Raw genomic sequence first — 26,407 nt, 5'->3', positions numbered from 1 at the left:
TAATACACGTCTATGTAGTCACCCTGTGCATTAGCAACGTGTTTACCTGTTCCCGCAATGATGTTGGAGATTGCAGGAGGTGGCACAGTGTCATCATATGCACAGGGTGTGGATTAGGTATGCCTGAGTCAGCCACTGATACCACCAATTGACATGTGTGTGTATGTGTGTTGGTGAGGGGCAGCAGTACAGGGTGGGGCAGTGTTGGTGCAGTGTGTGCATGTATGTGGTTGCCCTAAGTGTTAACATTTCGCATGTGTGTATGCACGCACACAGTTCCACCTCATGGCTGCCATATACAGGGGTTTGTGGACAGCCACAGACTGCACCTGGCAGGCCATACAGATCAGTGTCTGTGTGCACGGACACGGTACTTGTGCCTGGCAGGGGTGCTACGGACCGTATCCAGTACAAAACCGGACTGGGTACTGTCATCAGAAGCGGGGGTGTGTTGACTGGACACATGTCCCTGTTGGGACTGTCCAGAGCCACGTGCACGTGGTCTCCTGGGGCGTTCCAATGACAGCACAGACCCAGCATTGATGGGGCTGCTGCTGGCACTATGTGGGGCGTGCGCGAGCCTGTTGTCGTCCACGCCGACTGCCAGCTGCTTCCGCTGCCGGCATACGGCCACGTCGACACCGCAGATGCCCACCATTGCCCTGGCTCATGGACATCTGGTTGTGGAACTGCTGTAATATGTCCCCACAACGTCTGTCTATGACATCGGTGAAGTTACGGATAGCATCCGCAATGTCACGTATACTGTCTGTCATGGCTGTGCGACATGCTCTGAGCTCCCTCAGACCCTGTCTGGTATACCTTTCCATACGTGACTGAGCCTGCATGACAGTCCGAAACATAGCTGAGGTTGACAGACCTCTTTGGGCACGTCGGCCAGAGGCAGTACGCCCACGGATGCTCCCACAAGAACCCATGGGCAACTGTCTGTGTGGTACCATTGGAGGACCCTGCCCATGGCTGCTGTGTGGGGACGCATGTGCCACAGGTACCACATTACCCTGGTCTATGCCCGCTGTATCCTGTCCATCACCTAGGGACAATGGTGACAAAGGATGTACAGGCAGGATGACTGTGCACAATGATGGGGTTGACAGCTGTGTACTGTCAATTGGCTGACCAATGGCAGACCCTGACACACCTTCCTGTACCATTACACATATATCATCATTACCAGTAGCCGTGGCACAGGATTCAGGTTCCCTGCTGCAGGTCACCAGAGCAGCCCCAGAACCTGTGGGACGAAGACAGGAAACACAGTTTACAGTCTCCAGACATTGTTAACAGTGATGCACTTATACACACATGCACACATGGACACATGCACACAGGCACACATGCACACATGCACACAGGCACACATGCACACGTGGACACATGCACACGTGGACACATGCACACATGCACACATGGACACATGCACACATGCACACGTGCACACATGCACACATGCACACATGCACACATGGCCACGTGTACACATGCACTCATGCACACATGCACTCATGCACACATGCACACGTGGACACAGGCACACATGCACACATGCACACATGCACACGTGGACACAGGCACACATGCACACATGCACACATGCACACGTGGACACAGGTACACATGCACAGATGCACACGTGGACACAGGCACACATGCACACATGCACACATGGGCACAGACACACCTGCACACATGCACACATGCACACCCTGCAGTATACACACAGAGCACTACTGAGTTACACTACTGTTACTAGCATTATCAGGACTATTATAGGTTATGTTAAACACACTCACCAGCATGGATGGCCTGTCTCGCTGTAACCCTGGAGGGACCTGCAGAAATGATGAGATTAATGTCAATGGGCACATCTGTGCCATTGATATTGCATATGATACAGTGTACAGAACAGTCAGGTGTACATATGGCATATTACCTGCACGCTCCATGTCGTGCTGCTGTGTGGAACCAGCCTCCATCATAATGCAGGTGTACTGCTGTTGGTGTTCCGGGGCTGGAGCCGCAACACTTAGGAGTAGCCCCTCCAGTCTGGTGAGGGGGGGATGTGTGGCCACCCCACCTCCTGTGGCGACCTGTTGCCTGTGGATATCTGATGCACGCTGCCGGACACTTCGGATTAAATCACTGCAGTGATGTCATACCTGCTCATATGTCCTGTTATGCGTGCCAATATCATTTACCCTACGGACAAGGTCTTGCCACAGTGCGGCCCTCTCCTGCTGATTCTGACTGGTGCAGGAAAACAGGATGTCATACTCCCGCACCAGGCTCTGGTGGATCTCCTCATCTTCTGCCACAGAGTAGGCTTGGTTAGGCTGTCGCGCCATCTCCCTGGAAGAGAACACAGACAGGATATCAGCAGACCATGTCAGCAATATATGGCACACATACTATACATGATGCTCATGTGTAGTGATATACTACTACTCCCATATGTTGCATGTGTGTGTGTCGTGGTGGATACACAGGTACATGGCCAGATATCAGTGCTCAGCCAACACCTGTGCAACAATACCTGCCACATTCCACACAGCGTAGTAGCATGCCCCATCGGTCAGCACACACTGACAGGTGCAATGCACAACCTTACTCTGGGGGTTCATCCTAAGGTACTGTATGTGGGACACCGTCCACTACTGTGATGTGGACAGACGTTACTCGGCCTGGATATACATATCCCACCACCACCACCAGCACAGTAGACTACTTTGATATGTATGTGATTAGACAGTTATTCACTTGCTGGGACTGAGATGGTGTCCATGCAGCACACTGGGCCAGTGGAAGCCACAAGCCACACTGCTGACCCCTTTGCAAATGCTTACCACGGACATGCCACGGATTGCATGACACTTGCACACACATGTCTAACCCAGACCCTATGCACAAAGGTTAGGCATCCTGTCCGGTGGACCCCAGACAGAGGCAGATTGTATAACAATAGCAGGAGGCTACTGCAGGACAGAGCACATTCACATTAAGGGTAGGCATCTGTGGTCAGCACTGGTACTACGCTACAGTCCGTCATAACAACAGCCATGGCCTACTCTGGGAGGGAAATGGACACAAACACTATGGATGACCACAAGGCCTTCTTCAGTTATGTTACACATATGGACCACATGCCTCAGATATGCTCTGTGTTAATCCACACCTACTTAACATTCACCAAACACACGCATATTGGCAACAATCCTGCAGACATGTTCGGTGCACATATCCCCCCTCCTTCTCCCCCACCTTTGAAGTATTTATCCCAGCTGGATGTAACCTCCCTATCATCACACATGTCCAGGTGAGGGCCGCCCTCAGCAGAGGAGAACACACAGCATCACTGTGACCTCATGGTCCCCCTGGATGTGTGCTACCGGCACTCTGAGAGGACATACCACCACATGTAACACTGATAGTTTATCTTGGCCGTGCTACAGGATATGTACCTGGACAGTGGCATACAGCAACAGTGGTCCCACAACACTAAGGGGGCACCTCGACTGACCCTGGGAATTACCACATCATATGCATAACGAGCCTGGTCTGCTACGCTATGGAATTATGCAGTATGGGATGCATATGCAGTGACATCAGGTACCTGCAGACACTTGTTCCCAGCCAGTGTGCCTTTGGGATGGGCTAATCCTGACTTTTGGGCCTGATTGACATTTCAAAGCAGTCACTACAGCCATTGCTGGGCCAACGCACAGACACATGCTGCCAGGATCCTGGCCTATGACTGCTTGACATGTGATGTATGGTCATCCCCTTTTGGTGGAACTACGTACACACAACATATCACATGGACATACCTATGGATACAGACCTATGACACATTTGGAGGGTTCACAGTATGCACACTATTAACCTGCTACTTTGCATTACCTCTGTTTGTCGCAGCTGGTTGCGTTACCACAGCTTCTGCTTGCTGCTGCTACTGTCAGTGCTGACAGCTTCAGGTTACAGAGTCACAGTGTCTGTTTTTTTTTTTTTTTGCTCTCTCTCTCTCTCTCTCTCTCTCTCTCTCACTTCTCTGTCTGCTTACAGACAATGCAATGAATGTATTGCATGTGGGGAGTGTTAGCACTGGATGCTTTTGTAGGTATCTGCATAGGTCCATGTGATGGCCTCTGCACCAATTGTAAGCCAGCATTTGCTAATTGCATACAGCCAGTTGTGTACTGATTGCAGTTCTCACTGTGATTTCAGGTCAGTGCTATAAAAGGGTATGTGGGATAGGCATTGCCCTTTCAGATTGTGAGGGTGGGGACCATGCTGGTATGCTGTGGACAGTGTTCTGTGACTGTAAAGGTTAATATCTCTCTCATGCTTCAGGCTGTGTTGTATATTCACAATTCTCCATTCCTCTCTTAGCAAGTGTGTATGCACATTGACTCCTACAACTATATATAGATATATTTATATATATATATATATATATATATATATATATATATATATATATATGTACATATGCATACATATATCTATGTACTTTAACTGACCTTATTATCTACAGGCTGCCAACTAGCATGGCTGTTTCTTTTCACACACTACTATTATGGAAATCCAGTAGTTTTGACATTTATTTTAAATGACATGCTTTGTGTACTACACATCCTATATTCCCTTTACATTCATCCCTACTTTTACATGTTATATTTATTTTAGCACAATGTTTTTGTATAAGAGTCATGGCTTAGTGGTAGGTTATACAGACTAGTGTTTCCAAGGTTCTGGGTTCGGGACTGACAGTGGGGGTTTATTTTTCTTTTGAACTGAGTACAGGACCTGTCAATCACAGTGACTAAGGCACTTTTAAGCAGTTGTAACCGGGCTAGCGCTGGTTTGCGCGGAGCTCACGCATGCGCACTGGCTTTTAGCTCTGCGCACACCCGGTTACAACCGCTTAACAGTGCTTACTCTGGCGCACACCCGCGCTATTTTCTTTGAAAGAAAAGAAAATGGGGAGACAGGAAAGTGGTGAAAAAGGGGTCACAAAGAGGGTAAGACAGTAGGGGAAACAAGCTTGGGATGTGCAGGAGGGATGTAGGTAAGGCCCATAGCTGCCCATTTCTTCATCAGCAACAGCTGTGCATATGTATGTAATTTGGTGTGACATTTGAAACCTTCCACCCCTGAAAGAGGTGTCAGGACAACAGTAATACTTGTTGTACAGCCAATTGTAATTGATAGGTTCCATGTCCAGCGGACATGTGTGCGGAATGGGCAGCTATGTATGGGGCGTAATTTTTTTGTGGGTACAGAGTGCCTTTTTTTTTTTTTTTTTTCAGGTAAGAGTGGTATGTCAGGTGAAGGAAGTCAGTTCAGCTGGGGAGGTAGGTTTGGTAGGTAAACAGACAAGACAAACAAGACGCATACAGGGGCGGTGTATGACACGTGTGGGGGGGTTACACAATTGACGGGGACGGAGGTTTGGATATCCAGAGCCCATGAGCCCACAGATGGCAACAGTGGAACTGATATCCCCACCCATAGGCAGTTGCCACTGTTCCTTCACTGCCCAGGATGGGGCTGTGCTGGGGGCTGTGTAGGCGGGGCAACAGGCATGCCCGTTAGTTGCGCCACCCATGCCTCGAGCTGGCGTAGGGACTCAAGGACAGAGTCCCGAATCTCCCTACGCAACACAGTCCGGACGCTACAGAGGGTGAGTGGTGGATCTCCTCCGGCCACACTTGCAGAGGGGGGGAGAGCCCCATCCCCTGCAGCGCTTCCACCCGCAGGTGGCACAGGGCCACCGGAGGAGGGTCCGGACTCGGCACTAGTGCCAGGTGCACTCGCCAGCTGAGGTGGGAGAGGTGGGTCCGCTGGAACCCGCCTTCCCTGTTGTCCTATGTTTTGCATTATGTCATGACAGTTTGGGTTAGTGACATATAATACCATTCACAATTAGTTGTAACAGCATGCATTAGTATTCCCATTAACCAAACACCCAGATATTCACACCATTGAACAGCGTGCATAACACATGCATAATTTGAACAGAAATACACAGTCCAACAACATGCAGGGTTAACTGATGGCAACAGGCCATCAGGTGTGGATGTATGAACAGGGCAGATGCATCAACTGACATGCAAATATATATGACCCAACAGGACAAACGTCCAGGGGTGTTAATTGTGATTGCACATACCATTTACACGTGGAATGGGTTATATGTGGTTATAGGGTGGGGTAAAGAAAGTAATATTAACACCTTCGAATAACAATACATATGCTGTACATTTCTAATAGCTACAGTTCTATACACACTACTGTTCTAACTACAGTTTCCTATATGATAACTATTTCACCTTGCTGATAGGACTGTTACTGCAACATCAATATACATTTTAGTGTTCTTCATACACATTCATATCTAGCTTTGTTCAGCTACATCATCTTGCTACTTTTGCTTTATATAGCTGTAGACAAGTGTGGATGTTTGGTATATCAGACAATCATCCTATCTGCGTATTTCAGACTGAGAGCAACATATCCAGATTTTGGGATACACATTCCACATGCAGCAACACTTTGAACATATTTCGCTGTTTGGTTTTGAATCTCACATGCATTTCATTCTGTCTTGACTGCAGTATACTTTATTCAGGGGTGGGGTTATTACTACTGTATTGCTGGATTCATGACACTTTCTCACACTCTCTCACTTGCTTTCATTTTACTATTCAGGATGGTACTACTAGGCTTTATTGACATGTTTTAACAGTAGTTATTACAATCCTTTCCAGCAGTCTCACTTCTGTCATGTTTCAGTATTTCCACAGGGATATATTTCACACATGTGATTTCATCATCTTCTGCAGCTATACTTTTCAGCCTGCTGCAGGTTGTGTACTATTTTCTTACAGGCAGGGCATTTTTATTTCAGAATATATGTCGGACAGTTTCATGTTTAGGTTACACTTACAGGCTGAAAACTCTTGTAATCAAGCAATACTTGCATACACTTTCACACTGTTACTTGCAGATTTTATTCCTTACTGACTACACTGCACTCTTTTACTTTTATATTTCTTTACAGTTACTGGTAGTGGATTACTGACCTGCCTGGTGGCGCAACCACACCAGCCTATCGCCATAGGCTCTGCGGTTCGCAGAACGGACACCTGCAGCTGTAATATAAATGAAGTAATATTGGAATACACATCTCCATAATATCAACTAGTTTAATTTTGTACATACATAATTAAATGTTACTTACTCAGTAGTGGGGCGTTGGGTGTTTGCCGGGCCTCCTGGATCCAAAGGTTTAGTTGGTCCTGCTTGCGTCTCTTCAGGTCCGCATGGTGGTGACGGACCTGCTCACCAGTCCTTGGAATCCCTGTGGCACTGGTGAGATCATGAGCCAACCGGTCCCACGCCTCAGCCCTGTATGCTCCCCAGAGGACCTGGCCCTGCATGAGTTGGGCCTCATGATTGTGGACTAGGAGCCAGGCCATGTTCCTGGACTCCTCAACACCCCACCTCTGTGCTCAAAAGCGACTACCCTCTCCTACTCCTGACATTCTGTCTGCAGGTCTGTTCTACAATCGTTTATGCTGTGTATTCCCACCTATGGGGCTTATATAGTCCATTTTTCCCACACATATCTGTGATTGGCCATTTTGGAATTGTATCAACTTCAGTAAACCTGCATTGTCATGCTGTAGTTTGTATTCATTCCTATATATTAGCTATTATTGCATTTCTAGGTACTGCTGTCATGGCTTAGTGGTTCTGTACCTTGACTATGGTGTATAGTGTCCTGGGTTCGAACCTGGCCACTGCTTTTTATTTTTCATGACTGTCTAGACATGCTGAGGGGTGTGTCTGTGTAAAGGCAGTTTTGATATGGCTTGCTCAACGTTGCCTGTCAGTTAGCTTGTTTGCATGGTGCGCAGCTCTGCGCAAATGGGGTACACTGCTTTAAGCCTCATTTGGCTATCGGCACGCATATTACGCTCGGATCAGTTAGGGGCACATAGATATAGCATGTTAAACCACTGCTCAGCTACGGGCACTCATTTTGCACCAGTTAAACCACTGCTCATCTACGGGCAGATGCACTCACCCTGTTAAACTGTAGCTCATCTATGGGCACATCTGGCATGTTTTATTCTTTTGTTACCTCACATTTCTTCAATATAAATGGGCTATTTCCTTACATTTTACATAAGTTGTGGTTTTATGTCTACATATTTGTCAGGGACTTGTTTCCTGCTTATTTTGCTAAAAAAAAATTGGTGTTGTGGGGGCTCGAACCATGAATGCCTGCTCTGCAGCCAGCATCTCTACCGCCACGCTTATTGCTTCCTGGTTTATTTTGCATATTTAGTTTTTATATGCTTTCCACTGACTGCTAACTGTAGCTGCGCTTACGGCACGCCCAGCAAACGAAGCACTCACGGTTAAACATCTTTACAATTTAAAAAAAAACTTATAACTTGTTCATTTATATTTATTTTCTGTTCATAGTCTGTGGGGGCATGTGTTGTGTTCTGTTTATTCACATTTCCGTGGACTCTGTCGTGGGTGTTTCCTTTGGGTACTTTTCCTCTTCTGGGGGTGTGTCCGCTTACAGGGCTCAGCCTACGGACACGCCCCCTACTGTCTTACACGGACCGTGTTGGCCTTCAGTGTGATTCAGCATGCTCTCATTAATATGCAGAGCATGCTGACATCACTCCGTTTAACTGCAGCCTCTGTGTATGAGTTATAACTCTTACACGGAGGCTTCGTGAATCCTGCCCTATGTTTTTTAAAAAAATGAATTAATTTACAGCTCCTGCTCTCCCATAGCTAGAAGCTTTTAGTAAGCTATGTCAAAATGATATCTTTGACTCTTTCAATAAAGCCAGGAATGGGCGGGTATTTGGTAATCTCACTCAGTTAGAGAGAGAGGCTTTATCCAAACTTCAACAAGATGATAGTGTTGTAATTAGACCCGCTAAGGGGGGGGGGGGTCTGTGGTCGTATTGGACAGTACATTTTATTTTTCATCCATAAATAATATGTAAGATCCACTCATTATGTGGTAGATTTAGTACAGCTTGATAGAATGATTAAGAATGTACTTAGAACCATTCAGGATTGCCTACTGAATCATTACATAACTTTTGAACAGTCACACTATTTGACTGTAATCTCCTTTGATACCGATCTTACAAGGACGTCCGAAGATACATATGAACTCTAGGAAGCCACCCTTTTGCCTAGTTGTTGAGGGGAGAAGGTGTCTCAGAACTTTTTTTCTATTTATTTCCATTTATACAGAAAAATTATTAATACCAGTTTTAAATAAATCCATGGTGGTACTTGCTGATTCTAAACAGGATTTGTTTTCATACACAAATCAAGTACTTTGATTGATTCTTTATTAGACACACTAGATGTCACCTCACTTTTTTATAGTTATTCCTAATGCTGAGGGCTTGGATTCAGTTGAGTAGATTTACATAAGCACAGTACATATGACAATATTAAGATTGATTTGATTTGTTTACTTATTGAAAGTGTTCTTATCTGATAAGTTTTCCCAGTCCATTCAGTTTTACTGTCATTTTGTGGACAATATTTTTGTGTTGTGGTCAGGCACTGACAGAATTGTTAGATTTCATTGATTTCCTTCATCCCACAACATCTTTTTTTGAAGTTTTTCCTTAAGTACTCGAGAGATTATATTGACTTTTTGGACATCAGGGTCACTAGATATCCTGATCTGGCCTTTGGAACTAGTTTATATAAGAAGGGTTGCCATAGAAATGCCCTGCTACATAGGCAGAGCATGCACTCCGAGTATATTTTTATGTCCAGGGTCAATGCCAGTGACAGCGGGGTTTGTGAAGATATGGGGACATTAAAGCAAGAATTATTACAGATGAACTATGGCAAAGATGAGGTTGAATTTGGCCTCTCACAGATTCCAAGGCTAAGAGGTAATAGAGCCAGACCTTATTTTTCTACTCAGACTGCCCAGGATAGAAGTGATAGTAGAGAATCAAGAAATGTAGCGGCCCCTTTATATTATACTAGTGATGTGAGCTTAGTCACTGGGATTTTTAAGACACCCCGGCCAGTTCTACTCACTGATGGTAGAATTAGGGACATTGTTGGAGAGACACCACATTTTTGTTTTAAGAATAAAAAGTCTCTGAAGAGACTTTTATGCTCCCCAGGGGCTAAGTCTGAATACATTCCCACAAATGAAGAACCTAGTACCTTCCTTTGTGGAAGGTATAATTTCTGTGGATATACAGCTACTGGTAGCTGTTTTATACATCCTGAATCTGGTTTTAGATATGTTTTCAAAATTAGGGCAGATTGCAATACTAGAAATTTGATATATTTAGCCTGCTGTGTAGTTTATAAATTGTTTTATATAGGAAAGACCAACAGAACACTACAAGTACAGATCAGGGACTGTATATACACAATTTGTGTGGCTAATAATAATAATGCTCTAGCTAAACATGTTGAAAGTGAAGGAACTTCACACATGTTTAAGTATTTAGTTATTGAGCATTTGCAGGAGAATCCTCAGCTAGGTGACCTTATTAATTCCACCAAAAAGTCTGAACTTTTGACGAATTATTAAATTTAGAGTAGACAGAAAACCTGACCTTAATGTCATGGTTTCTTTAAAGCCTGTCCTGAAGTCACACAATTTAGCTAGGTAATATATAGCTGTGATTAATGTTTTAAGTTATTGCAGTCTATATCTTTAAATTATATCCATAAGTGTTTTTCCTTTGATACATACCCCCGGATTCACTAATCTTCCTTGCAGGACTAATCTAGTCCTGCACAGAAGCGGCAGTTTAAGAGGAGGACAGTAGTGCGCCATGCATATTAAGGAAGGCACGCTGCCTGAACTCCTAATGCTACATAGAGTGTGGACAAGTGCAGAGGGCGTGTCTGAGAGCAGAGCTCTCAGAATAAACACACCCCTGCAAAGTACAACAGAAGAATGTGTAAATAAATGAGTGAGACCGCTCATAAGTGTCCGCATATCCCCACCAACAGTCTCCATGTGTTCAACAGCAACAACATAGTGAAATAAAATGAAGAAACCCTTGTAGTAATTTTTTTTTAAAACCCTGAGTACAGCTAACCGTAGGTGCACGGGTTTGCTCATCGCTTAGCTATGAGTAAAGCAGCTGAAAAGGCTGAAAAGGATAACAAAGAATATATATGCAAATGAAGCAGCACAGCAATAGTGTAGCGGTTAGAGCATCTGCCTAACGAACAGGCATTCCCTGTTCGAGTCCCACTGCAGCACATATCATTTTCCATGTGAAACCTGTATATGAACATATTCTCACATCTTTTTTGCCGTATAACCTACATAATAACATTGAAATGTGAACTGGAGTACTGCATTAAATGCACATGTGAAGTGTCAGTGTCATAATGAATAAGGCACTAGTAAGCAGGTTTAAGCACAAATAAGCAATAGTAAATGTGTTTAAATTAGTTTGCATGGGGGTAAGCATTGCCTATACAGATTAAGCAAAGTAGAAGCTAACTGAGTGTAAGAAACTATAACCAGAGATTAGCATTGCTTACCATCACGCAAACCTGCGCAAACCCGCTTACAACTGCTTTAAAGTGCCTTAATCACTCTGTATCCAACGGTCCATGTTCTGCCCAGCAACAAAATAAACTGCCTCTGCAGGGCTCAAATTCAGGACCCTGTACACTATAGTCACAGTAGTTAACCACTAAGCCATCATAGCAATAGACATGAATGAGGTATCAGCAAACTAATCTTCACCACAGGAAAACCAAACCAAACATGTGAACTGAATCTATGTACAGTGTGAAGTGGTATAACCTTCTACATAAGATAAATATGTGAACTGGAGTACTGCAGTAAGCATAGCTCTGAGGTGTGATTGTAATAAAGTGTAGATGTCCCCAGGGTACCCATACAGTGTATGTACACATGAATCACGGATAACAGACACATATATAACCTGTAATGAAGAATAAATCATTGCCAAATGGAAAATATAGTGATAATCAATCATTAAGCAATGCTAACAGCTGCACAGCTCATGTTAGTAAGTGTAAGCAATGTGTAGGGGAGCCAATTTAATCTGCTTAGTGGTATACTTCTTTAAGCAGTGCCAACCTTATGTAAGCAGGTATGCTCATAGCTTAGCCTTCTCAAAACTGGCCAATCATGGGAAAGTGTGGGAAAATGGCCGTATTTAAACCCCACAGGCAGGAATACTTCTCATAACTGGTAGCAGCTTCCTACTGCAGGCAGAATGGCTGGTGTGGGTGAAGGCACTCAATTTAGAGCACAGCGCTGGATCATCCAGAAGTCAAAAATCATGGTATGGCTCTTGGTAAAACACCATGATCAGAGACTACTGCAGGGCCAGTACCAGGGCTTGCAGTACAAAACGGAGGCCTGAGACAGTCTCACCCGTGACCTCACCAGTGCCACAGGTATCCCCCGGACTGGTGAGCAGGTCAGGCACCATCATGCTAACCTGAAGTAGCGAAGGGGGATCTACTGGAACAGTGGATCCAGGAGTCTTGGCAGATGGCCAATGCCCCAGTATTAAGCACACATTCTACTAAGTAGTAAATAATCGCCTAGCTTGTGTTTACAATGATAGGTATGGCTAAATATCAATGCATTTCTCTGACAGCTGCGGATGAGCAGGCTGCAAACCAGCAAGCCCACGATGCTAGGCTACAAAGGCTGCATCACGAGGCAGGTTAGTGATCAGTCTGCATGTACTGTCATAACAAAAAATATAAAAGCCTTAGAAAGTGTTTGTACCAGTAGAAATAAATGTGTAATAGTCTGTGAATAAAGGTATAACCCCTGGAGTGCTTCTGTTTACTCTTCTCTCATATGTTGGTGATCTGTTCCATACTATAAATAGTAGTGTTGTATCTTAAGCAGTGTCACCAACACCGTGGTATCCAGATAAAATGGGTATGAAGTCCTGCATAACAATGTTGGAAGTGCCAAGAGGTCAGTCATATCGTACAAGTTAGAGAGACTTAGATAGAAAACAGTCAAAATCTTTACATCAATTCCCTGATAGCACAGTGTACTGTGATGTTAGCTATAACTTTTTGTCACACACAGCAGGGGTTTGAATCCTGGGAGTGCTACTAAGTTGTATGCATAATCATACCCCACAACTGTACAGATTGTGATACAATGTTCAGAAAGAAACTGTATGCATAATTACACCCAACAACTGTACAGAATTTGCTTGAATGTTCATATTGTAAGTTGTATGCATATTTATACCCCACAACTGTTCCAATCTGTCCAGCATGTCCAGATAAATGGCCCATATCACCGTCTTGGTACCCTGTTCCCCTGAAAATTCAGTGTGATGATCCATGAAATGTAGGCAGCTGTCAATGACATATAACTGACAGTCCAACATGTACAGTCAGAGAATGTATATGAAAACAAACCTGTCATTCTAGCACCTCAGCCAAAGTGTATGACAGCAATCTCAACATATGCTGCATTAACACCTGCAGCCTGTCACACCTGTATGTAAGACACAGGTCACGTATATAATAATCTATAAACATACCAGTGTACAATATAAGGCCATTGTGTAGTGTAATAATACATGTAAGGGAAAGATCACTGCAGTGACTAAGAATGCTGTGAAACCTACAAGGATATAATAGTTGTTAATTGAACCCTCTCTCTCACCCCTACCATATGTGCGTAATAACCCAAGGACACTCCTCAACTGGTATGTGTACACTCCAAACTTTTGCTGGGACATATGTCCTAACGGTTTATAAATATTCACATTTGTTTCTATGCATGTGCCATGCTAAAATGCATTCATATTGATGGCCTGTTGCCATCAATGAAACCCACATGCTCCTGTAATAGCCACTGTTGTTCCATATATGCATGTGTTCTGCTTGCTCTGCAACTGTGTTAAATCTGGTGTGTCGGGTTAATGAGATACCTATGCATGCTGTTATAACTAATCCTGAATGCTGTTGACTGTTACTAACCCATATTTGTCATAAACCTGTGACAACACAGCTCGTATGGGAAGGCCGGTCCCAGTGGATCCAGCTGTCCCACCTCAGTTGGCCATGGCACTGGGCACCAACACTTCTGGGGACAAGCCTGGGACCACCTCCTCCATGGGCCCTGTGCCACCTTCGGGAGGAACCACTGCAGGGGATGGGGCTTGCCCCCCCTCGGAGCTGACACAGAGGGGAACCTGACACCCGTCAACAGGTCTGGGCCATGGTGCGTAGGGAGCTTGATCTGGAGTATCGAGAGTGGCTATGCCAGCTTGAGGGCTGAGTGGTGCTATTAGAGGCTGAGCCTGCCCCTCCTACACAGCCCCCAGCACAGCCACCTTCAGGGCCGTAAAGGTGCAGTGGTGACTGCCCATGGGTGGGGACCTCAGTCCCACTGTTTCCAGTTGAGGGCTCATGGGCTTGCAACTTCCAAACACCCTTCCCTGTCCAAGGTGTTTACCCCCACATGTGTCATATACTGGCCCTGCATGTGTCTTGTGTGTCTTGTCTGTTAACCTACCCAACCTCCCTCCCCAAATATACCTACTACCCCTCCCCAACATCCCACTCTCACCTGAAAAAAAGGGCAATCTGTACCCACAAAAAAATCTCACCCTGTACATAGCTATCCATTTTGCACACATGTCCACTGGACACATGTAATCTGATCTAATTGGCATCACAATGAATATATGTTGTCCTCACCCCTCCCCCAGGGGATTGAGGGTCCAAATGTACCTGCAAATTTAGTGTATATGCACAGCTGTTGGTGTAGAAGAAATGGGCAGCTATGGATCTTTCCTATACCTTTCCTGCACATGCCTGGCTATTTTCCCTACTGTCTTTCCCTCTTTGTGACCCATTTTTCACCACTTTTCTATCAACCCCTTTTTCTTTTCTTTTAAAGAAATTAGTGTGGGGGTAAGCAACAGTAAGCACTTTTAAGCAGCAGTAAGTGGGTTTGTGTGGGGGTAAGCTATGCCTACACAGGTTGAGAAATTTGAAGCTAACTGACTATAAGAAAACATAAGTGGAAGTTAGCAGTGCTTACCATCGCACATACCCAAGCAAACCTGCTTACAACTGCTTAAAAGTGCCTTAATCACTCTTTAGCCAACGTCCCTTGTTCTGCCTAGCAACAAAATGAACTGCCTCTCTAAGTCTCGAACCCAGGACCCTGCACTCCATACACAAAGTGATTTACCACTAAATCATGGCAGATATACATAACCTGATGTTTTCACAAACATATCATCCAGCACAATCGGTCAACAGTACAGGAAATGTAGTAATATCATACCACACAACCTCTTAATGCAAGAATTCTGGACAAAGTGTGCCAAAATATGGGTACAAGTAGGGATATATGTCAAATACTGCTCTAAGACACCTAAAATGTTGCTAGTTAGACAGTTACATTTATTAGAACACATATTTTGAAGGAGATGAAGTCTGAAATGCAAAACTGTTGGCACTAGTTACTGACTACAGTCCTGTGATCATCCATGTCAATTGCCAAGAGAATGAGGTACAGGCCAAAAATATGAGCAGAACATGCATGGACATATGGGCAGATATATATCTGGAAATGTAAACAGATAGACAGCTATATGTATGTGTATATATATATATATATATATATATATATATATATATATATATATATATATATATATATAAAGATAGAACTGTGTATAGCATTACCACATGGGAACAAAATCCTGAACCATTCACTACAACATAACAGACCATATGCACTGTTAATGAGGGTGGGGGCTCAAATGAGGGATACCTGGTAATTAGTGCTATGTTACCCCTCCCACAGCCCTAACGGATATGTTGTGCAATCCAATATCCAGCACATGCAGTTCTTGACTACAGGACCCTGCACAACACAGCCACAATGCTTTAACAGTAAGCCAATTCACCTGTAAATATCTGTAGCATATCATGCAGAAAAGTGATTCTGCCGTAGGGAATGTACAATGTGGAAGGAGTACACATTACAATGGTTCAGATATGCACACCCATCTATGCATTAACAAATGTGTTCAGGTATATGTAGATATATATATATATATATATATATATATATATATATATATATATATATATATATATATATATATATATATATATATATATATATATATATATATATATATATATATATATATATATATATATATATATATATATTGATATAGGATGTGTATATATATATATATATATATATATATATATATGTATGTATATATAAAATGGTACATACACATATACACAGACAAAATGTATTAGTAGCCATACATATGTAGAAGTAGTGTGGAAGTACTGGGTGCAAAATATATCCCTCAGCCACAAGCCCTGTAACTGGTACCTGTGAAATGTGTAGTGTGGCAACCGTTCCCACAAATGAGAATACTTACATTAAACATATACCCACTCACAATTCAAAGGACATGACACGACAAACAGGTATGCATACACAGAAAATCTTTATTTGTGTACTATATAATAATGTATGCCATTACTTACAGCACATAAAGTCTGAAATATGTAATCAGTGATGAATGCAAGGCCCACACAAAACAGTAGATGCAAGCAATGTGGATATATAACATAGTATGCTGTCCAGGCCAAGGCCATCAATTAGTACAACAGTAGACAAAGGATTTGCCTTCAAGATAGGTAACAATCAACAATTACTGATGTATTTCAGCAGCCTACAATTACACCCTGTAGTCAAGCCCTAGGGGGAAATGTATTAGTTGTGGTAATGTCAATGTATCTGTCACATGTATGGACCCTGACCAACATATTCTGTGGGAGTCCACGATATGACTGGGATGGTAGCAGGAATGCTAGCAGTAAATAATGATAGGACATTACCGAACAACCACTAACTGTATTACAGCAGGACAAAGCCTGTCATATATGTGAAGGACAGAGGCAGGAACACAGGGCCATACTTGCAATATTGCTGTTACACATCCTGGAAATTGCTGGTGTTACAGGATGTGTTGCAACATACCCTTATGCAGGAATATGACACCAGAAACACAAATGGATGTAGCCATGTACTGATAGCACTCAACAGACAGTCTGCCAGTGATATATGTAGGGCAAGACCTGTGTAGTGCACAGACCAAACCAAACAGACAATCCACTGCCCATCATTTAGATAGGCCCACAGTTGAGAGGTATGCAGACAGACTGCATTCCATCCTAAACTACTATGTACACACAAACACTGCAAGACCAGCAATATACAATGCACATAACAACACTACTCACTCTGTCTGTAGGTCTGGAACCTCATACAAATGTGTAATTGGCCTGTGTCTGCAATTCCTGCTGTAAGAGGTATTGCAGCCTGCTGTCTTTAACACTGCTGCCCACATAGAGGAAGGATGTCCTCCATACTGAAAGGTTAAGGGACAATGCCCACATGAGTCAGTATTTTATAGTACTGGGTTGCCATGACAGTGGTTATCTGAAGTACTACACAGCAGGCTGCATGCAATTAGCAACTGTTGCACACTGATTGGTGCAGAGCCCATCACCTGATCATGTGCATCATTTAAAAAAGCCATGCTGCAATCCATTCAAACCAGCTCAAGCACTCTAGTGGAGATAGAGAGAGAGAGACACACGCACAGAAAAAAAAATAAACAACAAGCTGTCACAGCTGTCAGAAAAGAAAATGACAGGTATGTAAAATATATATGTATGTAATTGAATGTAGTATGTGGTATGGAATAATAGGATATATGATTTGGAATGATTTATATGTGCCATCTGAAGTTGTCCCTGTAAAGAAATTCTGCTGAACAACTGCCCTGGACAATTCTGTCCATCCCTGTAGGCAGTGGGACATACCCGCCAACTGTTTCAGGTCAGCAATGAATGACAAAGATTTAAGCCATAATATGTGTATTTGGTATGCTAGTGTGGGCATTAGCTGGTGGTGGAAGTACTGCCATCATGATAGACACATGGGTGTCAGAGCATACCACACGCAGGACAGTCATGTCAATGTCTAATGCAGCATGCGCAAATGCCATAGGTGTATAATAGGCTTACCAGCAATCTCTCACCATATATACCACCCTAATATTAGTCCGTGTTCATATGTGACACCTGGCTGTGTTGCAGTAAGGCAGAACAGTGCAGCTGTGAATCAATGACAGTTACAGAATGTGGACCAGATGTCTGTATGCACCCTACATATAGATAAATATTTGTGTGATATATAATTAAACAAGTATGTCCACAGATATACAGACAGTCATATAGATATAGGCATATAAACAACCCGCAAGATATATCTACATATATATATATATATATATATATATAGAGAGAGAGAGAGAGAGAGTGACACTGACAATGGCATGCAGGTGAAATAGTCTGTAACAGGCCAGCAGAGATAGTATCCCCACAAGAGCATGGCTACAAACACATAGCACAAAGCATGGCACAAACACATAGCACAAAGCTTGGTACAATACAATATATGTCCCAATGGTAGATAAGCAGCCGATATACCAACTGCATTCTGTGAACGGTTTGTTGTAGCTGATTTGGTGGGGGGAGACAAAGATGTGTATTAAGAACTATGGTAACACTGCTGTATGAGTTGCTCAGACCTGTTTCCATTTTTGTCTTCCAGTGAGGATGCCCCACATCCATTTGCCAGCTTACAATGCTGCTGAAACAGATGTCATCATTGAACATTTGGTACAGCACTATGAACAGCTGTTTGGCTGGACAGCCCATGATCAGCAGGAGAGGACTGCCCTGTGGAACGAACTAGTCCACAGGGTCAATGATGTCGCACTGCAGAACCGCAGCTTTGAGCAGGTCTGGCATCATTGCAGTGACCTGCTTTGCCATGTACGTCGGCGTGCAGCTGCTGTACGGGGGGACTACCTCAAAACAGGGGGGACAAGCTGCCCATCCACCCCTCACCCATGTGGAGGAACTTCTCAAGAGCCTTGTGGCACCTGCCCACCTGCAGCACCAACAACTGGCAGGGTGTATTGTGGAGGTGGTTGCCACTGGCACACTGGCTGAGGATCATGCAGGTAAGGCCCCAGGGCACATCAGTACACCGTTCTTGTGTATGCATCTGCATATGTACAGGTACATCATGCAAATCTGAGATGTCATATACATAGTCTGTTGCTGTGTAATAGTAAGAAACAGACGTGCATAAGCTATAGGGCTGGATTCACAATGGCTTGCATGGAGTCTAAGAGTAGAGTAAGACTCCATGCAGCCATCATGTCCGACGAGCGATCCAGGAACAGCCTGCAGGGGTGTGCAAGAGCTCTAACACATCTCTTACATGGACAGGGCCGGGACATGCAAATTACCTCAATTGCAGCTGAAAGGCATGCAAATGAGGTAGATTTTAGATTCAGGAAACCCAAACCTGTCCGAGTAAGAGTAGTGTTATCTGTAGAAATGTACTCAGTTGACAACTGAGTACCGTTCTGCAAATAGCAAAACGGAGCCGTGACAGCTCGAAATAAAGGTTGCATCCAGTAGAGGAAGCATGCCAATGGCCAAATATATGGCCATTGGCAATGTTTCCTGATGCAAAATGAAAAAAAAATTAATTTATTTTTTTTTGTCTGATTTCCGATGTTTAAGCATAGCGCAGCGTTGCACTAAAGGGCTGTGCTCTAAAAACCAGAAAACTAATAATAAAAATCCACAAATGTGGATTTTATGTGAATTTGTAATGTACAATACAAGGCAATGGCAGGCTGAAGACAACATGGCTACCGAGTAGGGGTTGCTAAGGGGGGAACCCAGTCTAAGAGATGTAACCAAGCATTAGTAGGCAATCCTATGCAAATGAGGGTAAGGATAGTGAATCCCAAGTCTACATAGCAAATGAGCACAGTCAGTGGAGTGTAAGACTAGGATAAGGGGAGTAACAGAGTAGTATATAGGTGACATCATGAGGGGGGTATGTATGAAAGAAGCTAATCTCATTGGAGCAGAGTGGCATGTGTTAGCTGTCAGTTGCTTATCACTGGAAGAGGTGTGTCAGTAGGTATCCTAGCTAAAGTCAAGAAATAGAAGGTGCACACTGTGTCCACCCCCCCTGAGGGAATGGAAAGGGAAAAGGAAGCACAACAAACAGTAGGAAGTTAACCAGGGAGAGTCAGCAGAGCTAGCAGGTGGAAATAATCAGAATCAGGCAATCACACAGGCAGTACACAAACCCAGCCCAGCACTTAAAACACTGAAAACAACAGCCCATTATGTTTCTGTCAAGAGACACTGCAACACTGGAGTTAACTAAGAAAGTGAATACTTAAAAAGCTTAACTGACAAAAAAAATGTTAGTGGCTGCAGTTGCAAGTAGTGTCTACTGTTATTAATATCAGTATTCATTGTGTAATACCCCACCTCTATACATGACGGCAATACTTTCTAGAGGGAGTGAGAATGACACAGCTAACATACATTGCACAATCATGAACTTGCATAGAACATATTTAAGAGCTATGGCGTCTGCCCTACTCAGATATGCTAGTGTTTGTAGTGCCCTGATACTGTGTGTGGTTTGTAAAGTGCCTCTGTAATGTTATTGTTTGCTAGAATGACTGTTTCTCTTATCACTGTCATGTAATGCAATTCCACAACACTGGCTGTTAAGGATTCACAGAACAGGCTTTGTCTAATGGCCTTTTTATTATTCCTTTACATTCCTTCATTGTAAGGAATGATATATTTATTACAACATCAAATTATTTTATATCTGCTGTGGCTTAGTAATAATTCATGCAGTCTACTGTGTCCAAGGTCTGGTGTTGAGACTGACAGGGGTGTTTTATTTTGCAGATGAGTAGACTACAAGCCTTTTAGCTACAGGTAAAACATTGAATAAATCAACTATGGTAGTGGAACTCAGTCAGCAACATTCTGAAAGGTTACACTGGGCATGCCCACACACATAAGCCATGTCAGAGTATAGCAATGGTCCATACCTATCAGGCAGTTACAGGTGTCAACCCAGGAACCACACACTATCCAGCAATCTGGCCTGTGTACACAGCTATATGACAATAGACACATATACAATATAGTCGAACCCTCTAATAATCACATATTTGCTGCAGATACCTAAGTTGTTCATAGAAAGTGGGGAAATGAAGACGATAAACACCTGCAAAGGGTATCATCAATAAACAGGTGTGAATCCTGAACATTATCATAGGTGCTGAGTCTGATCCTAGGCTATCTGCCCTAGGGCATGTACACACCTAGACAGAGTGTGTCTGGCATGTGCAACATGTCCAAGTTGAATACTGTGCATGTGAAAAGTAGGTCACACAAGATAGCCCATATATGTACAGTCCATTGTGCATCTGTGTAGCAGGGACACAGAAGATATCCCATGGCCAAACATACAATCACCCATACACCTGTCCAGCTGACTCACACAGAGCTATTGGACACCTTCCAACATACATGGCTCATTACTGCAATTATTGCAGATATTACCATGACCAGTCAGAAGATATCTGCAACCTACAAATGTGGCAGGTGAAAAAGAAACACCCAGTAAAGCCTATAGTGCGCTGTGTTAGTGCCTGTCTTTGTAGTATCATAACATAGTTAGATAGGGGTTTGAAACCTGCAAATGCTGTGTGTGTGTGTGTGTGTGTGTGTGTGTGTGTGTGTGTGTATGTGTGTCACATCCTTTGAGAGGAGTGGCCTTTTTGTAGACTGTAGACACAATGAAGGAGCTACATTCTTCTTTGGAAAGTCTGGTGATGTCAGCATCCTACAAGTATAGCAGATGGAAACAAATGCCCAGTAAAGCATATAGCGCGCTGTGTTAATGCCTGTCTCTGTAATATCATAGCATAGTTAGGTAGGGGGTTGAAACCTACAAATGCTGAATCTGTGTGTATGGGGTGGTGTTGTGTATGTGTGTTACATTCTATGAGAGGAGTGGCCTTTTTGTAGACACAATGAAGGAGCTACATTCTTCTTTGGAAAGTCTGGTGATGTCAGCATCCTACAAGTATAGCAAGTGGAGATAAATGCCTAGTAAAGTATGTAGCGCGCCATGTTAATGCCTGTCTTTGTAGTATTATAGCATAGTTAAGTAGGGGTTTGAAACCTGCAAATGCTGAATGTGTGTGTGTATGGGGGTTGTTGTGTATGTATATCTCATCCTTTGAGAAGAGTAGACTGTAGACACAATATAGGAGTTACATTCTTCTTTGGAAAGTCTGGTGATGTCAGCATCCTACAAGTATAGCAGGTGTAGAAAAATGCCCACTAAAGCATATAGCGTGCCGTGTTAATGCATGTCTCTGTAGTAGTATAACATATGTAGATAGGGGTTTGAATCCTGTAAGCGTTGACTGTGGAGTGGCCTTTTTGAAGACTGGGAAAACACACTAAAGATGTATATTCCTCTTTGGAAAGACTGATGATGTCACCACCCTAGAAATACAGACGGAGAAGGGAAGCCACCCAGTAAAGCAAATAGCACGTTGTGCTAATGTGTCTCCCTGTAGCGTCATAACATACTTAGGCAGGGGTTTGAATCCTGTAAGTGCTGACTCTGTGTGTGTCACTCTTGGACAATGCGGTGTGGGCTTTGCTTTTACTATGTTATGACATATTATGATTACAACAGTAAGTGCATTGCACACATCAGGTATCTGCGTGGCAAATATATATGTGTACATGTTCCCTTAATCAGTACATAGGTGTGAAGCCTGCATACTACATGAATACATTTGTTGCCATTGACAGGTTGTGCCGCTGTTTCTCAGATCATAGGTCACATATGTATGTATGTGACAGGGCCATCCACTGTCATGATCCGTGGCCAGGGTCATCTGTGCCACACATACCCATGACAGTTACTTAACAGTAGTGTGAATGAGGGTATATGCCTGGGGTATATGTCAGACATGTTCATACACAACAACGACTGACAATAATAGACAGTCTTTATAGGTGTACAACCGCCTTGTGGATATGCATCCAGGCCTCTAATGTCTCATGTGACACACCATGGAACTCCACAATACCTATGGATATGTGGATACCAAGGGACACATGACATAACATGAGGCTGTATGTACACATTGGTACCCAACATACATGTTGAGGGCTACCACCTATGTGGTACTGATGGGATTGTAAGTATAGTACATGTGGATGACTATGCCATAGTCGGCTTACTGCTATACAGCATGTATCAGATGACAGGCATCTGTCTGTATGATACCCTTGTGTAGGATATGTGTCCCTACAGTGCCCTGGTTGGCGCAGCGGGCACGTCCGCACATACACATTGCACTGGATAAAGCACTGCTAAACTTTGGGCAACCCTATTTAGCTGGATAAAGCACTGCTTAAATCTGGAGCCTTTAAAATATATATTTTCTTCAATAATAAATTGCCCATTTCACTGCTTTTTATAATATTTTAATCATATATGTTAGGTATTATTTCATATACTGATTTGGAACATTAAAAAAAATAAGAAGGGTAGTGGTGAGACTCAAACCTTGAATGCCTACTCTTTGGGCTAACACTCTACCATTACACTACTGTTACTTGGCAGAATTTGAATAATTAGTTCTTATATGCTATTCGCTGTCACAATTGCTAACTGTGGTTAGGCAATGGGCACACCCGCACACACACACGCAAATACGGGCAGCCATACCTCTCAACTGTACAGATTTTCGCATAATGTCCAAATTTTTGCCTTATATTTTTGGTCCATTTTTCATAAAATTGTGGCTTTCTGGCAAATTATTAAAGATTGAAGGTAGAAAATAATGACAGACATTTGAGTTTTAGACTTCATATCATACAGAACATGCATACTAATGCAAAACCTGTTATTCTATCAACTTTCTAATTTATAAGAGCAATATTTAAAACATGTCCCTATTTGTACCAGTTTTTTAATGGCTTTGTCCAGATTTCTTATTCTAAGAGGTTGAGAGGTATGCAGGCAGCTATATCGTGGATTAAAAATAAAAAAATAATATTTTACGTTTTATAACTTTGATTGGGGTTTCCAGTGTCAGGGAGTGTACTGTTGGGTGCAAGTACATTTGAGCGACCTTGCTCTTGTGTGCTGACATTGTGCTTTGTAACAACTTGCAGGGGCGTGACCATTTAGACTGCGCAGCAGTCGGACACGCCCCTGCTTTCATACTCAGTCTTTCTAAGAGTTACTGATGAGTCAGCGTGCCCTCATGAATATTCATGAATCGCTGATGTCATACTGTTCAACTGCAGCCTCCATGTAAGACTTATTAAGTCTTACATGGAGGATTCGTGAATCCTGCCCATAGTATTGTGGACTCCTACTATAGATGTAACGTAATACTGCACTCACCCTGTACGAATGCCACAGCTGTGGCCACTGACAACAATGTTCTCACATTCTTATGTAGGTCCCTCCAGGATATCACCACAGCAGCAGTCTGTAGCCAGTGAGTATGGTTCATGTTCATGCAAGACAATACACTGTGCATGTAATGGCTATGTGATATTCCATGCACACATCTAACACACCTACCCATACTGCATGCCATACACATTCACGTTATGTTGTTGTGAAATGCACTTTGTCACAGTAGAGACCATGCTGGGGTATTGGAAGGGTACAACAGAAACATGCAAGATAACTAACATCCCGTCATTGTGCAATGTGTCCACAGGGATGAGAAGTATGGCAGGACACATAGCCTACAGTAGGGACATATGTGAAACAACACCCTCATGGTTGTATCTGCACACAATCAGGTTATGTAACTGTGACAGAAGTAACCTTGACCCCACAGCAATAGTGACAGCAGTGTGTGCACTTCAAGGGATATGCACATGAGTAGACCTTGCAACCATGCAGAGTTCTGGGACATGTGTAGGGCACCCCCCACAGCCATGTTAAGGTCTGGTGGGTGTCAGTGTAATAGTCCTGTACTGGTCCTACATGCACTGCTGATGTGATCTGTAAAGCAGACATTAGGCATTCACAAATTATATCTGTTCACATATCATCCCAGATATGAGGTGCTGTAGCACATAGGGGCTGTGAGCTCCTGAAGCTGACATAACTGACATTGTACACCTGTATGGTATGGTGTGCAGTACAAGGCAGGGTGCAGAACAGGTCCACAGTAACACTTCATACATGGGTGCAGTGTTAACAAGAGGAAGGGCCATCACCTACCAACACAGCCCCTGTATCACACACATGTATACTGCCACTAACATGAGGTCACTATAGTTGCACTGCATGCTGTTGAGCACCAGATGTAATGCATGCTGACAGAAGGGTAATGGGAGGACTGTGTGTACAAAAGGTGTGCAACCCCACATGTAGGTGTGTGTGGGGGTGTGGGGGTGTTGATTGTGTGTGTGTAAGTGCAATCTGGTGGAGTGGAATGTGGTCGATGCATGTCAGATGTGTGTGTACATGTGTGTCTGTTTGTGTGGGTGTCCATGTATGCACAGGCGATAGTGGAATTGATCACATGGCAGTACTTATCCTTGGGATTGTGCTGTACATGTACCTGTGGTGACACATGAGACACCAGGACAACCTGTCCGATATGTGAACACAAGACAGCTGATAGCATAACAAGGTCTGTAGCACAAAACATGCATTGAGAGGGAAAGTACATACCAGGTATACACATCATATTGCCAGCAGCAGATGGATAACCGGCTACCCACATATGCAGCACTACTAATGCAATGGGGAATTACCAGACCACATCAGTGAGTGTATCCAGGTATTACTGTTGTCTGCATGATGGGTTGACTGTGCAGTAGATGTGGCATGGACTGAGCAAGACTGTAGTATGAGGCTCCAGTGTGTGACATATGTAGTGAATGTAGCAGCCCCAACCATATAGGGGCCATGTACACCATGACTGGATATACACAGGGTAATACTGGATGACAGCAGTGAGGCCATATACAACCTACTCCACCAAAGTCAGGGAGGTGAGGGAGTAACAGGTCATGTGTTGTGATCACATGAGTAGGCATGGAGAGGTGTGATATGTTAACGGGTAGTATTAATGAGTGTATGTTAGCAAGTGCCATGCAGGATGGGGAACATAAGGTACTGAATGTGGGACTGTATGTAAACCCAGGGCAAGGGAGGAAGTAAGGCGGAATGTCAGTGTGTGTGGGTGTACATGTGTGTGTGTGTGTGTGGGTGTGTGTGTGACTGTGTGCATGACTGTGACTGTGTGCGTGTAAATGTGTGTACTGTTATGCAATTCTGTACAGGTCTTAAAGTGTGTGTTTGTTT

Source organism: Protopterus annectens, chromosome 2.part1, assembly GCF_019279795.1.
Source record: "Protopterus annectens isolate FY-2018-M chromosome 2.part1, PAN1.0, whole genome shotgun sequence".
In the NCBI taxonomy this organism is placed as follows: Eukaryota; Metazoa; Chordata; order Ceratodontiformes; family Protopteridae; genus Protopterus; species Protopterus annectens.
The sequence above is the reverse complement of the archived record's forward strand: the minus strand, read 5'-3'. Positions refer to the sequence as shown.